Below are 14,887 nucleotides of genomic sequence, written 5' to 3'. Positions count from 1 at the left end.
GGCAGTCAGCTCAGGGCGGAAACCACGCTTTCACTGACAAGTAAGTAGTTTAAAAAAATACATAAAAGATCGAAAGTTTTGAGGCGATGGTTGGTAATACTCGACGAAGTATGGAACGTAAACCAAGTTAATATTAAGGTACTTTGAGTATGAAAGTTATTTTTAATTTTCATGCGATCCTCGAATTTTCATATCGCAATTTTACTCTCGTAATCGAAACGAGAATTCATGTATGTTAGTAGCATAAATTTAAGAAATTGTTTACGATTTCGTTAAAGGAATATAGTTGGATATTTCTAGGACACTCTATATGCGAAATGCACATCCATAAAACGCAGAGTTCCGACTCGTATGTTGTTCTATCTGACTATCACTCTATCTTCCTAACAACGTTATCTCGTGTACACTTCGAAATTTCCCACTCAATTATGTTCGTATTCATCGTTGTCAAACTTCCAATATCATAAAGTATATAATGGAATAACCCGAAGTAAAAACGAAGGTATACAACGATATTTAAATTCAGAAAGCTACAGCCAAAGATGTTACTGTACAGCCAAAACACTCGTCTACTTCCAAGAATATTATAACGAGAAGATAAAACAACCTCGAAAGGTTGAAAAACCAAAAAGAATGGAAAGCAAAACAGAAAAATGTGGATCCAGTTCCTAGTACCGTTTCGACGATCGATCGTCTTGCGATTTCCCATTCGATTCGACGGGGGTGATCGAAAGCACAGGCAGAACGGGAGAGAAAAAGAAGGAGTTTCGTCGAACGTTGCCGGTCGCGGCCTCGGAGCGTTAATGGGAGGAGTTCATTAAGATCGCGCGATTAGTGGCTTATCGCGGCTAAGCGAGGCTCGTTACTTTACCGTGACGTCACTTCCTCCCTGTGTCGCCGGCATCGTTGTCCGTTGCCTCTCTTTCCGTCCGTGCTTCCAGCTTTCTGCCCGCCTCTTTTGTTCCCCGAATTCGAGCTTACACACCGTTTCCTTCTGGTTACTCCACGACTAGAGCATCGTTTTCCCTTCGCTGCTTTTCTTTGCTTGTTTTTCGCAAGAAATCCAAAGTACGTAGCGTTCAACACGCGAATAAACAATAAAATTTGATACATTTTCGATTACATTTCTGGATATCAATAGGATTATACAATATTGTAATATAATAATATAAATATAATAATGTAATATGAAAAATATAATGTAATATTGTAGGCGTAATTATATAATTAAAGTGGCACAATTAGTTGCAAAATATGCGATTAGCGATGAACCTCTTGGAAACGAAGCGATTTATATTGATGGAGTCGATCGGTTTAATTTTTATATGGTCCATTTATTGCTTAAAACTTTAATACGATTAAAAGAGTGATTCTGGGGATTTTAGGTAATCGTTCGTTGTTAAAAAACCTTCAAATTATGCGAAGATGAATTGGCAACGATTACGGTTTCGGTGATTAAATTGGAAACTGGTTCTCGAAGGTTTCTCGTTTAGTCTCGAAGAAAAAACACTTTTCAATTTCAAGATAATATAACATTTATTAAAGATCGCTGCTTATAATATTATGTTAATTAATTAGCAGGGCAAGGCAGAAAGTTTGTCCCCGGTGGATTTGAATATTCAAAAGCTTAGTCTTAGGTTAAGTTTCTGTAAAAGTTTCAAAAGTCTCTTTCGCAAATCTACTTACACAAAAATATTAATTCCAGATAATACTATCTTGTTATACGTAGAATTCTTCGTCCGTAAACTTCTATTAGAACATTATGTTTTTTCGTACAGCACTCCAAATCAAACAAATTCCAATTGATTCTCAAGAAGAAATATTGGGAAGGATTGTTTTCGAGTGTCGAAAGTAGATACAGATTGCGTGATCCAGATGGTAATCTCTCGTCATTTGTACGATCATTGGCTTTGTTAATCGTCGTACGATCATGAAATAACGATCTTATAACGGAGCTACGATAAGCCTGATAAATTGTCTAGACAATGGTTAGCGGTAAGTGCGGGATGGATCCGATCGATCTGGTCATTGATCGATATCGCGACCACACATTCGGTTATCTCCGCTTGGACTTTGTCCCATCTTCTGTTTGTTGATTTCCCTTTATCTTATAAACTTCAGCTCCGATAGTCACGAATATTCTTATGATACAATTACTGTGATCGATATCGCAGATGATTACCGATGACGTTTAATCTTCGGTTTCTTGAACGATAAACTGATATTGGTTCTTCGACAATAAATGAGGTAGGTCAATCTAGTTGATCGTGCCTAAGTTTTTACACGCGTAATCGGTGCCTTTTTGAAATATCTACGTAGAATTTCTGACAGAGAGTAACTGTAGTTTTTATTAAAATTTTGTTTACTAATGTAATTTTTAAATTGGTGGGATTTTAAAGGATCGTAAAACGATCTACGTACAGTAATTCTTAACTCTGTGTGATTTTAGAAAATAGTAGAGTAATTTGTAAGTTGAAAGAATTGAGAAAGAATTGACTTTATAAATTATAGACTTTTAAGACAGAAGTAAGGGAAACAGAATTTACCGAGCGATAGCACAATTTTTACAACTCCTTCGACGTAATATTGCAGCGAACTTATAATTCGTACGAAACTATTATTTTAAAGATACGTGTAGTTCGAACGATTACTAGTAGTTTTCTATCGCTCGATCAAAACGAATCAAATGCTACTCAAACTTAATCGAGTTACTAATCTTCTTGATGGATTAATTATCGCATGGATAAGATAAAACATACATAATATTTCAATATCTTTACGATTAACGTATATTAATCATTTCTTCATTACGATTTACAAACATTATACGTTTAATCTTCGAAGTTAGATTTAGCTTATTATTTTAGTTTATGGGATTAATCGAAAGATTCTCATCCTATCACTCCAGCCTAAATTCCCATTAAACTCCAATCTTGAAAATATTAATCAATTTTAATCGAAAACTCGCTCTCACCTCATCGAATCACCAAGTTTAAATTCACCAAACATTGTTGGACCCAGCGAAGCCACTTTTTAGCCTGTTCACCGGGCAAATTTCCGCTCGGTCGAAGGTGGGTTTCGTGGCGGATCGTCTGGTGCGCGAAACGGAGCGGTGGTCGATTTTCAGCAAGAGCAGACGCGAGTCGAGGCGATCGGTGCCGCGATTTCGAGGACAAGGGAAGGCCGAGGAGGAAAAAAGAAGGCCGATGGACCGTGTTGAACGGAGATGAACGAGGCGAAGGAGGTGGCGCGGAGGGTTCCACGAAAGGCAAGAACGAAATAAACGATAAGAGGGACGCCGGGTTAACCAACAAGCAAATTAACACGTGGGAGGGTCCGATCGGCAAATGAGATAATTGTGCAACGAGGGGCCCCTCGGGGCTCTTTCTGTCTCTCTCTCCCTTTCTTTCTCCCTCTCTCTCTCTCTCTCTCTCTCTTTCCTCTGCTTCTTCTTCGCTCTGTCTGTCCCAGTTGAGTCCGGCTGTATCGTTTCAACGTCGATTCATCCAACTGTCTCTCTCTCTCTCTCTCTCTCTCTCTTCGTTCATCTGTTTCGCATGAGCTTCACGAGCCACGAGGCGATCGGGAGAGGCGTGTTACCGATGGATGGGACCCATCGATGGATCGATCTATCGATCCCCACGGTATGCTTCGGCGTACCCCTCGCCCCAACCCTCCCTTCGGCTCTTTACCCGCTTCTCTCGTCCTTCGTACCTCGTCGCCATCGAGATTATAGGTGAGCACCGACAGCCACGGGCTTCTTCCAATACTTTGTAAGTTTATTTGCGATCCGGCTGTTTGTATCTTTATTTATGAAATCCTGGCGGAGGGGTCAGCCTTCCTTCTTCAATCGATCGCGCGCGTTCTTCCCTCTTCAACTGTGCCACGAAATTAATTATGCCGACGGAAAGAAGAAGAAGGATAGAGGATAGGGTGCAACGAAGCTCGTACCGGAAGGATAATGAGCGATCAATCGCGACCGGTCGATAGCTGTGTGCGTAAACTCTGCAGCTTGAACAGCGGTGATCGAGTTGATCTCGTTGTTGCTTGGTCCTCCCTTTCGTGCGTTATCGAACACGCCTGCGGTTTCACGTTTCCAGTGCCGTTTTTCTTCTTATTTGTTATTTCCGATTTCTTTTTAACACCTTGCAATACCTTTTATTCCATTGGTCGATGAATTTATTTCGAATTTCTAGTACGTATATTGACATCCCATCCCTAAAAGTCTCTCCATACCTGCAGCTATTCAGTCCCAGCGAAAGAGATTCCTTTGAGCGAAATCGCACTCGGCAACCTTCTTGATGACAGCCTTTCCGGTGTAACGGCAATTAAAACTAGGACCAAGAAACGAGCCCACGGCGAAAAGGGTAGCGGTGGTCGGAAGAAGAGGTGGAAAGACGTAGAGGAGCGGTGTCCTGATAAACCGGGCTGATAGCGCGCCTCCAAACATTTGCCCGCGATAAGATCCCGTATCTCCTGAGAAAGCCCGGTTTTTATGCTCGTGCACGTTCTCCGTGTCCGTTCCTCCGCAAAAGCAGCCACCACCGCATTGAAACGATAGCGGACGCGAGTGCGAGAGAGACACTGGCACGGTGAATCGCCAGGGTGCGACGAGGACAGACAGAGCGTCTGGCATGGGCCCATGGTGTTGTTGTAGTACCGGCTTCAGATAGAGATAGCTATTTTTAATGGAAGTTCCTTCGAGTGCTCGAGCGTCGATAGCCGACCGCCTATCTACCGGCTGATATTTTTAATATCGGAAACGGCCAGATGGGGTGGCGGTGGAGGAGAGGCTAGCTAGATAAGTCTCTCTCTCTCTTTCTCTCTTCTACTCTCGGCCGGCAAAGTCGCCGATAGCGTGGATCCATTGCCCGTGTGTGACTGTCTATCTCTTTTCTATCTATTTTTCCCTTCTTTCGCTATCTTCCTCTCGACGACCGCATTCCAAAGCTTTTCTCCTCCTACTTTCGTCCTGGTGGGTATACATAGAATAACACCCGTTTTTTTCTTTCGCGATCGCGATCTAGCACGAGGAAATCTGAATCGTAGCTCGATCAGAGTGACGTGGATCACTGGGTAGACGCTTCGCGGGGATTTTGGCAACACAAGATTTGAAAAAATGGAACGAGGAAATGGATGGGATGTTTCGAGCTTTGAAGATATTTATTGATAGAAAAATCGCTTTACTTTGCGAAGATACTTACAGATCTAAAATGTGACATTAGCGATTATATAGTTAGAAGACTGACGATTCTCTAATTTTGTCACTGACGATAGGTAGCGTAATTACGTAAGAGAAAATATACAGAACGAATTTGATTGCTACGAATGTAGTTTATGCATACGAGTAATGGTTTACTTTACAGTTGTACAACGAAGAAATACAGCTTAAGTTTGATCCTTAGGATCGTATAGTTAAAGAACTAAATAGAACCTACAACAGTTTGTAACCGACTAATATATAATTATGGTATATAAAAATGATATATCTAAATGATATATGATTATATATCGTTTGAATAGCATTATGTATAATATATAATTATCGTACCGGAAATAAGAAGAATAGTATAATGGTTGTTGAACTAGATCTGAGTGAAAGCATTCCGATCGTAGCTGTTGAAAAATGGTATTGAATCGTTGTCGTTGGTGGTACCAGAATCTCGTGAACGACTATCGAGGATCTAGAGCCAACAACAATTAGCCGGGGGTCAGAGTTCGGAGCTTGGTGCTGGCCTGCCACGATGGGCGGGTTTGCATCGCATCGAGGGCGATCCGAGTAAACAAATCATAAAGCCCGACGTGGAAGGCCTCCTTGCGAACGATCTTCTCTCGGTGAACCTGTCTGTTAATCTGATCTCGGACATTCTGCGTGCGTGATCCAGCTTTCACAAGAAACGTTGTACGAGAACTCTTCGACGAAAAAGTATGGAGCAATCTCAAAAGTAACGCGCAATCTAGACTCGCTACTACTACATACACGAGTTTCTCTCTTTTTCTTAATGTAACCAGGGACTTAACCAGGGACTTCCTTAAGTTTTGCCTTGGTAGTTTTATTCTAGAAACAATGTCTTTCAATTTTCTATTTGTTTTTATTTCAATAGAATAAACCCTTATTTCCACTCGAATCTCATTGCAAATATTTCTATTTTCGTGTAGCCTACGTTCATTCCTTTTGGATCGCAAAAAATACCACCGAAAGTTTAGCGAATTTTTTAATGAAAGAAGAAAACGAATACACTCAAGTCGAAATAATAAGTCCTAAATAATTTAGCAGAATTAAATATTCGTTAAGATTAAAATACAAATCAAGATTTAAAAAAAAGAACATTCTCCGCTCTTTCTTCTGATCTTGACATCTTCCAACAAAATTTGCCATCGATCCTTTTCCTCAGTGTCCACCATACACGTTCCCTCGAAACTTCTTCGAACGCGTGTACCGTCTATCCTCGCCAAACAGTTCCGTCTCGTACCGATCTTCCTTCTCCTTCTTCCTCCACGTTTCTCGGTCCAGCTCTTATCCTTCCGCGGGATGAGAACCCGAGATGCCCTCCTACAGATACAAATGGGTACCTATGCCAACGGCGCAACCTGTTATTATACATTCCCCTATACAAACAACGTGTTAATCGGGCCCGCGCCCTGGCTCTGCGCCGCGTACGAGCTGGATCCCCCCATGCATCGCGAGCACAGGCTATCGGGCTACGCGCCGTGGAAACCGATTTATCGATCGTTCCGCGTGCATTTCTTCTTCTTTTTCTTCTTCTTCTCTTTCTTCTTCTTCTTCCTCCTTGCAAGAGGCTCGGTGTATGTAGCGACGGTAAATTGGAATACACACCGGGCCCGGTTCCCTTCACCCACAGATTTTGACCGTTCGAACAACGATTCCAACTGTTCTTTGCGTTCTTCCTGGTGATTTCTTTTTCCAGCCTCTCGAAGCAGGAACGAAGCAACATCGAGATGATGGGCCGCTGGAATGTGAGCAGAGTTTTGGAGAATTTGTTACGTTGGTGTATTAAAGAGTGTTACGAATCGATTCGTCTTGTCGGTCTTTGAACCTTCTTACTTTTTGTGGCGAGCTTCCCTTTAATAGCGCAGTAATATTGTTTCGCTGATTCCAAACTTGTTTAAGAAACATGAAACATCGTATCTTGCAATGTTCTCATTGAAATATTCTCCATTTAGAAATTTTTATTTCTCGGGTGCTGTCGCTTTCTTTAATCTTCGCGTAAAAGATTGAAGGGAGTAGACAAATAAAAATTCTCAGCATTGAAAAGCTAACTAAAAGTAGGTGATTTGATGTCTGTTCTATCCAGGCGTGTAATTGTATCTTACAAGCCAAGAAATCAAAACTGACAATTCGATTACTTAACCCCAAAACGATCCCAGCAGTCAAACTTAAATCAATTCACTCGTTTCAAAAACGGAAAGAAGAGGGAAAGGGAAACCAATCGTTAAAGATCGACGGATCCATCAGTAAGGAAACCGTAGAAGAATGTGGCGGGTCTTCCTGTCGAAGAGAAAGAACGAGAGAGGAAGGATCGCAGCCAGGGATGCAGCGGCCGGTATCTACGTTGTATCGTGCACGGGGCTTCGTGGTCAGGTCTCGATGCACCTGGTGCTCATCGTCTCGATCTCGATGCTGCCCGGGGCTTTCTCGCTCCTCCCCTGTCTTCTCTGCTTTCTCTCGGTGATCTTCGGCATCGACGCTGTGCATACCGCCACCCTCGTGAAACAACCACGAAACGCCCTGAAAATCCACTGTGAACCATTCGAGGATCGATCCGCGGTCGATTCACGACCGATAAGCGGACTGCATGCCGCACCGCCACGGAGTCCTGGTGCATTATGAAAACCCTTCGTAAGCTTGTACACCCGCTGGCGCGAGCCTTTCGATGTTACGACACGTCGTTAGCTGAAACATCCTCCCTTCTATGCGGACGTACCTGTCATCGTGAACTTCCCTGTTTCATAGTCTGTATGCTGTGTCCGGAGAAATTGAATTACTCATCGCAAAGTCGGTCGTGTTATCTGGTTTATTTCGATCGATGTGGTAATTTTGTAAGGATTGTTCATTTATTACTGAAAGGAAGTAGGTTATCTTCGAAGAAGTGGGATTCCTATGGAATTGAATAATGGATTGTGAATCGAATTATAAGAAAAGAACTATAACAGAAAATGGTATTATATTAAATTATTAGCCAAGATATAATCTTAATTGGAAAGTTTTTTAATTATAGAATTATAACATGAAGACGTTTTATAAGATTTATAATATTAGTTTTATTATATTTTGATACTAATCGTATTAACTATGTAATCAAAAATCATGACATAAACGAACCACCACGATCGATCATCGCCCCAAACCTCTCTAACCATCCATCTCAGCCATCCTAGGAAAAATTCACCTAAATAAAACCGACCACTAGTTATCAACCCTTCGATGCGTTCACTCCCCACCCTCGCCCCTTCCATTCAGGAAACAACAACGATGCTCGAGTTCCCACAGACGAAAGAAATTCATGGCAATCAGAAAAGCCTCGTCTGCCAAACGACGATATAACACACTGTCGGCGGTTTTCCGTGGCCTTGCCTTGTCTGCAGGGTTCCTCCAACCCCTCGAATTCCTCGGAATTCCGCGGCTGTGGTGACTGGCGGTGGCGACCGCGTGCGCTTCGCGATAAGCTTCTCCTCCGACCGGCACCAAACCACCCCTCCTCAACGAGCACGAACCTAGAACCATGGCTGGTGTTAGCCCGTCATCCTGGAGAGGAGAAAGTTTCGGGGGTGCAGCTCGAACGACCGGAGTCGATCGATCTCCTCCGCTCATCGCGGATTCGTTATCTTTATCCGAGGCGCGCTAGGCCTCGCGATATATCTGATTGGACGAGAGTTCTCCTTTCTGTCTATGGTGTCTACACAGATAGAATGGTTGGGGGTAACTGCCGTAATTTTAAAACGATCCCCGAACCGCAGGATTTCGTTTGCTGGCCGTTTATTTATGGTCGCGGCAACGAGGGTGCCTAGAGATGGCTGTCTTATCGGCGGTGCCCGATAATTGCTCGGTTTTTGCGGGCGAACACGCGGGCAAACGTTGGAGCAGGTCGATGGCATTTCGTGCTTCGTGGTACAAAGAGAGAGAAAGGACTAGGTAGTATGTTTTACGGGTGTTTCGCGAGCACGTGGAACAGGGCACGAGTTTTATCCTCGTCCGATGATTGCCCGGTTTTTGCCGGATTGGCCAGCGTCAGGCGATGATTTTCCAACCTGTTCGAAATGAGTTTTGGGAACGAGTTCCCGGGGCAAATTGAGGATTCCAATGTATTTTAGTCTCATCAAGATTTGTCTTCTGTTGTGTAGAATTAACAGAGATTGAGCGTTTTTCGTATTAGTTTCTAGATTTGATTTTGGTTTTGCGATCGATTGGAGACGAGTGTTAACTGAGTGAAGTGGATCTTTCAAAAAACGGAGTTCGATTTGATCCCTCAGTGGCTCGTATTCAAAGGATAAGCGGAACTAATCGCGAGAATTAGTTACATCGATGTCCAGCTTGCATTTTTACCATTTTCACACCCTCTTCCATGCTTACATATTTATAATTTATATGTGATACAAATGCATAGACATCCGCTATTTTTTAATTATATAGTTGCAATTTGTATCCACCGATCTCGATGCAATCCATCGTAAACGTTGCTCCAATAATTTCGTGTATCGATTCCCCATTACACGAGAATGGGAATCGTTGCTGTATCAATTTGAAAAAACAAAATCGAAGAGAATGGAAGCGATGCAACGGGGACTCCGTCGAGTTTATCTCGGAACTCGGCTCATCGGCTCCTCTGCTTCATGCATCGATGTCCTTTATCGGCTGTTCGGCATGTCCCGGGAACATTACCGCCCCGGTTGATTGATATACAAAGTTGACAAAGTGCGCGACGTCGGTTGTCTACGTGTCGTGTTCGTCGTCGTCGTCCTCGAGGTAATGGCGCGGCAACCCTATCTCGCTATTGTACACTCCCTGTTACGTATACCTCTGTGTTCCGTATCGTTCTTCGAAAAGGAATCCGATTTCTCTGATTATTGACCGGATTTGTTTCTTCAAACGTATAGATAAAAGCCAAATTCCCGCTTGACGACTGGACATGTTATTCTTCCTTTTATTGGGCTTGATAGTCAACGAGGAAGATGATACGTAAATTGAGACACTGTGTATTATAAAATTATTAGAGAAGAGTAGTTATAACGATTGCTTTTATCTTTTCTATTTAAAAATTATTGAAAATATGTCGGAATTTTTGACAAAATTAGAACTGACACTTATCAACATAGAAGCACCATCATATATTTACGATCTTCTATTTGCAATATATTCAAACACAGATTGAAAATGTATGCATTTCTACTATCGATGTGTGTTTAGTAAAACGGTGGATTTTTCAGTTTTTATTAAGTAAATTGCACAACTACAAGTCAGTCGTGCAGATCCCTTCATTTCGTAAAATTCTCTCTTATTCTTACAAAAATACGATTACATTTAAAATGGGCCAAAGTGTACGACAGATTTAAAACGGGCGTTTTAAAGACGTCGTGCGTTGTCTGGGACATATATCCGTAACAAGCGTGTATCGTAGAAGCAAAATTGCATCTACCTAAAGGAAAAGCCTCGATGGCTGCGAAAACCTCGATGCTTTCCTACTGAACGATCCTTAAAATTTACGCCGCTTTATCGTCGATCGCACGTCGCTGTACATCTCCAGCTGCACACACTTTCGTAGCAGCGTTTAACTATACAGAATCGGTACACCTACATGTGTCTTGCCGCGACCCGGTTCTTTCTCGGCCCCGTGCTAAACGAGAGAAATAAGAGAGGGAGAGACGCAGCACTTCCTTATCTCCCGTAACGACTGCTCGTTATTAATCGGCGCGCGCTGTTCGAGATACCGAACCCAACCTCCACCCCCGTGCACCCTTAGTGTCTCGAACCGTGGCCCCTTCGGATCGCACACCTTCGTCAGCCTGCTGAGTATGCGTTCGTGCTTATGTGTGTTACCGATACGTGCTGTTGCAACGCATATAATAACACAAGGAAACGTAGAGTACGTATTATGGAATATTTCTCTGGGGGGTTGATCCGAGACAAAATCGGTTAGATAATGCATGATTGATGTTTTATTGGAACTATTTAGTAGTAAAGAATTAAACAATTTTTTTACGTTGATACCAATGCAAGACCATAGAAAGGTAAACGAGTTATTAATAGAATAAATAATTATCTAACAGTAATTTTACAAACAAATAGATTCTCCTGAGTAATAGATTGATTCATAATTTCCCGCGGTTTTCATCTTATATTGTATTTTTTCTCAAAACAATTGCCTATCATCCTGCACATCTTATAGGTTAGGAAGAAGTCGTATATAATGGCGAAGAATACTTCATAGATGAATTTTTACTAAATATCTGAAAAATGAAACAAAACCTTTCGCATTCGATAAAATTGTACAAACTTATGGACCGATTCCGACAATAAGAATAAAAGAGAGGAATTTTGTTAGGTGGAGCAATTAGTTATCGACTTCTATGTTCAGATACATTGTACTAAGTTTGTAGGTTATGTATTAGGTTTGTAGGTTAGGTATTGTATTGTATTAGGTGTCTTTCTTTTACAGACCCGTGTTTTACAACGATGCATCTTTATACAAACATTAAACCTAATCTGTCGAACGTTGTGATCTTTATTTTGGATCATACGTAATTCGATAAAATAATATAAAACGTAAAATGTTGTACATCCATTATTTCTTTATAAAACGACAGAAACTTTTCGGACGACCTAATACATATATTCACATTTTCAATTTCCTCCTGTATGCACGGAACACTTATGTGTACCATTTCGTGAAATATTGGGAAATTTTTCGGAAACAATCAGAAATAATAAAGGCATCATGAAACGCGTTAACAAAAGTAAGAAATTTCTACCCTCTATCCAGGGTTGCACACCCCTCTTCTCGTACAGCCATTTCCGTATCGACTCGCGATACCGGAGAATTCGGCAATGCATGTGCGTCTCGCCTCTCGTACACAGGATGATTTATTATTTTTATCTCACCGCGGTTCCTCGCCTGGGTAACCAGCAAGCAGACGACGAAGAAAGATGTCCTCATCGAGGGAGAATCATTTCGCCCGATGAAATTCGAAGCTGCCCACAAGATCTATCATCATATTGCCAGATACAAATTCCATTCGTAATTTTATATACGTATTCTTCAAACGTTTACCAAGTTAGGAATACACAAAGAATATCTGTTGAACATTTGTTGCACTTAACAACGATATGGATGCAGATATCTTGTCGCGGTATTAGTCATTTTCGCGATATTAGAGAATTACGGTTTACATTCACACGAATATGCGATCACTGCTTTTCTTACTCATTTCTGTTTCAGCTACTTCTAAAGCACATATTTATATCCCTTTATTATCCATTTATTATATGTATCTCTAAAACACTCTAGCTTCTTGTTGATAATTCCTGATAGTATTTTAACTTGTACGATCCATAGTAACATTTTAAAATATATGTTAAAATAAATTATATGATTAATAAAAATTAACTATGCCCAATATGCATTTCGCTGGCATGGCAAATTACCGATTGTACAAATCTTGCATAGGAAACGACCGTTTGCTCGATCTGCACGTTTCATCGCCAAATTCCCGAAAACGGAAAAGCCAAGAAACGGAGGAAAAAAAGAAGAAGTTGGGCAGGAAATACGGCGCGATTCGCGGAAGCTGTAATCGCGTGGAATCGTTTGGTAGCGAGCGTTTAAACGCGATCGCCTCGCATTAGCGTCGGGTGACGGGGCTAGGGAAAAGTACGGTGGCGTGCAAAAGTGGCCGATAAGTCGTCTACGGTCGTCGATTCGGCAGGGGGTGGCTCGTACGGTTATCTTTCAGACGTGCCTTGCAATCGGCCGCTCTAACTAACTGCTCGATGAAAAGCTCGTCGCGAATCCGGGACGTATTTCTCTATCGTCCGTGAAAGGAAACGAGGGGGAAAAGAAACGCCTCGATAACGCGCGAAATATAACCCTTTATGGTAGGTACGCTCATTAAAATCGTGGCGAAGGACGTGAATTACAAAAGGGGGGTAACGATTTTCGTTCGTGAGGAAATGGAAGTCAGGCTGGTGGTAAGATCCGTGAAATTATGGGACACCGACTGGTATCAATAATCGATTAATATCGCCGGTTAAATACGATCCCCGCGGCATTACTGGCCGATAAGTCGTCGATAACTACGGCAGAAGCAGTCGTGGAACCGTTAACTAACGACTCGATGAAAAGCTCGTTCCACCGAACTTGGATCTTCTCGCGCGGGATAGGCCTTTGGATAGATATTGGCAATCATGGTTAAATTTGTCCCTTGATCGCTAAGAAATTACCAAGAAACGTACGAACTCTGACTGATTCCTTCCTCTGTTCTTATATATTATTCTTCGTGCTTGCTGGCGCAACTTTCAGTTTCGAGACTGGATTTATTCAACGTCATTGCGTCTAGACAGCGTTCAAGAAGAATTTATTCAACTCTCTCACGGTATACCACCTTTTTCAACTATTAAACGTCGCGTTAGAATTTTGTAGATTTAACGTTATTTTATAGGAAATGAGTAGTTCGTAAAAGAAGAATTCTGCGTGAATTTATCAAGATGTAATGTCTGATACGAAGCTGTACAATTGGAACGATTAAAAAAAAAGTTAGAAGAGTTTCATAATTGGAATTGTTTTGTAATGACAATGATAATGATAATGACAATCGGTATATGACGAGTAAACGGCGGAGATCCTGTGATTTAATGTTTTCGACGATAACAATTTTAGAAATGAATCCGAGCTTGCACATTTATCGTATGAAAACAGCGCTTGAACCGCTAAAATATTACACGAGACATCAAGATGCAGTAATCCATTTAAACGAAGATGAAAACACCAAGTAATCTTGAAGATTTTATAATCGAACGCTTCCAATGGAAAAACAAAAATCTTAAAAAAGCATCTCAACTTAGAATCCTGTATTCGTAACTCGAGGACGAAGCTCAAGCGCTAAACTACTAAATGAAACCATCAAGAATCGTCGCGCCACCGGAGTGTAACTAAAAAAAATCAAAGCGGCCGGCTCATTATGGGTAATCAATAATCGATACATTATCGGCGCATTCTCGTAGGAGGTGGTAGAGGGAAGGTAGCAGTCATGAGGGGGGCTAGCAACTCATCTCCGTCCCAACCATCCAGGCAGTCAGAGAACCTGCTGTTCGACGGGGATGTTCGAGGGTTCCGATTTACACAAGTATATTGAATTTATTGAGATGAGCCTAGGGATAGCGGCCAGGAGGATATTAGCTGCCTACCAACCGCCCCGACGTTTCATACGATCCGTCCTTCCCATCCCCTCTCTCGTTCGTGTCGCGTTTCAACCCCCGCGACACACCTTCCACCCTCTTCCCAATGCTCAGACCAGAGAGCCCACCTCCGTTCGCCTCTCGTGCATTTATTAAGATCGCCAGCCTGATTTATGCCTGGCCGATAGGAGGCGACTGACGACGAAGGGGTGGGTTTTCAACCGATTCAAAGCAAATCTAATATCGACTCGGGGGTGTCGATTATCGGCCGAGGCGAGGTCGCGGTCCAACCGTCTTGGCGATTCAATTTAGCTACGTTTACCCCTGTTTGCTCCGGTTCCCCAATGGGTTTCAATGTGTTTAGAATTGCAAAGGGGTTAGAACGAAGGGAAGAGGTTGTTTACGAGCCAGATTTTGATGGCTTCTTGATCCTCCTCGAGATTTACGATGGTGGGATATTTAGTGGACGTTTATACTCAA

At 42.1% G+C, this 14,887-nt stretch overlaps 1 protein-coding gene across 2 annotated transcripts in view; it reads left to right on the top strand.

Annotated features, from left to right (window-relative positions):
- LOC126864216 (zinc finger protein ush) overlaps positions 1-14,887 on the top strand; it is a 202,669-nt gene that overhangs the window by 144,349 nt on the left and 43,433 nt on the right. The window lies entirely within an intron of this gene.

Source organism: Bombus huntii, chromosome 3, assembly GCF_024542735.1.
Source record: "Bombus huntii isolate Logan2020A chromosome 3, iyBomHunt1.1, whole genome shotgun sequence".
In the NCBI taxonomy this organism is placed as follows: domain Eukaryota; kingdom Metazoa; phylum Arthropoda; class Insecta; order Hymenoptera; family Apidae; genus Bombus; species Bombus huntii.
The sequence above is the reverse complement of the archived record's forward strand: the minus strand, read 5'-3'. Positions and strand labels throughout refer to the sequence as shown.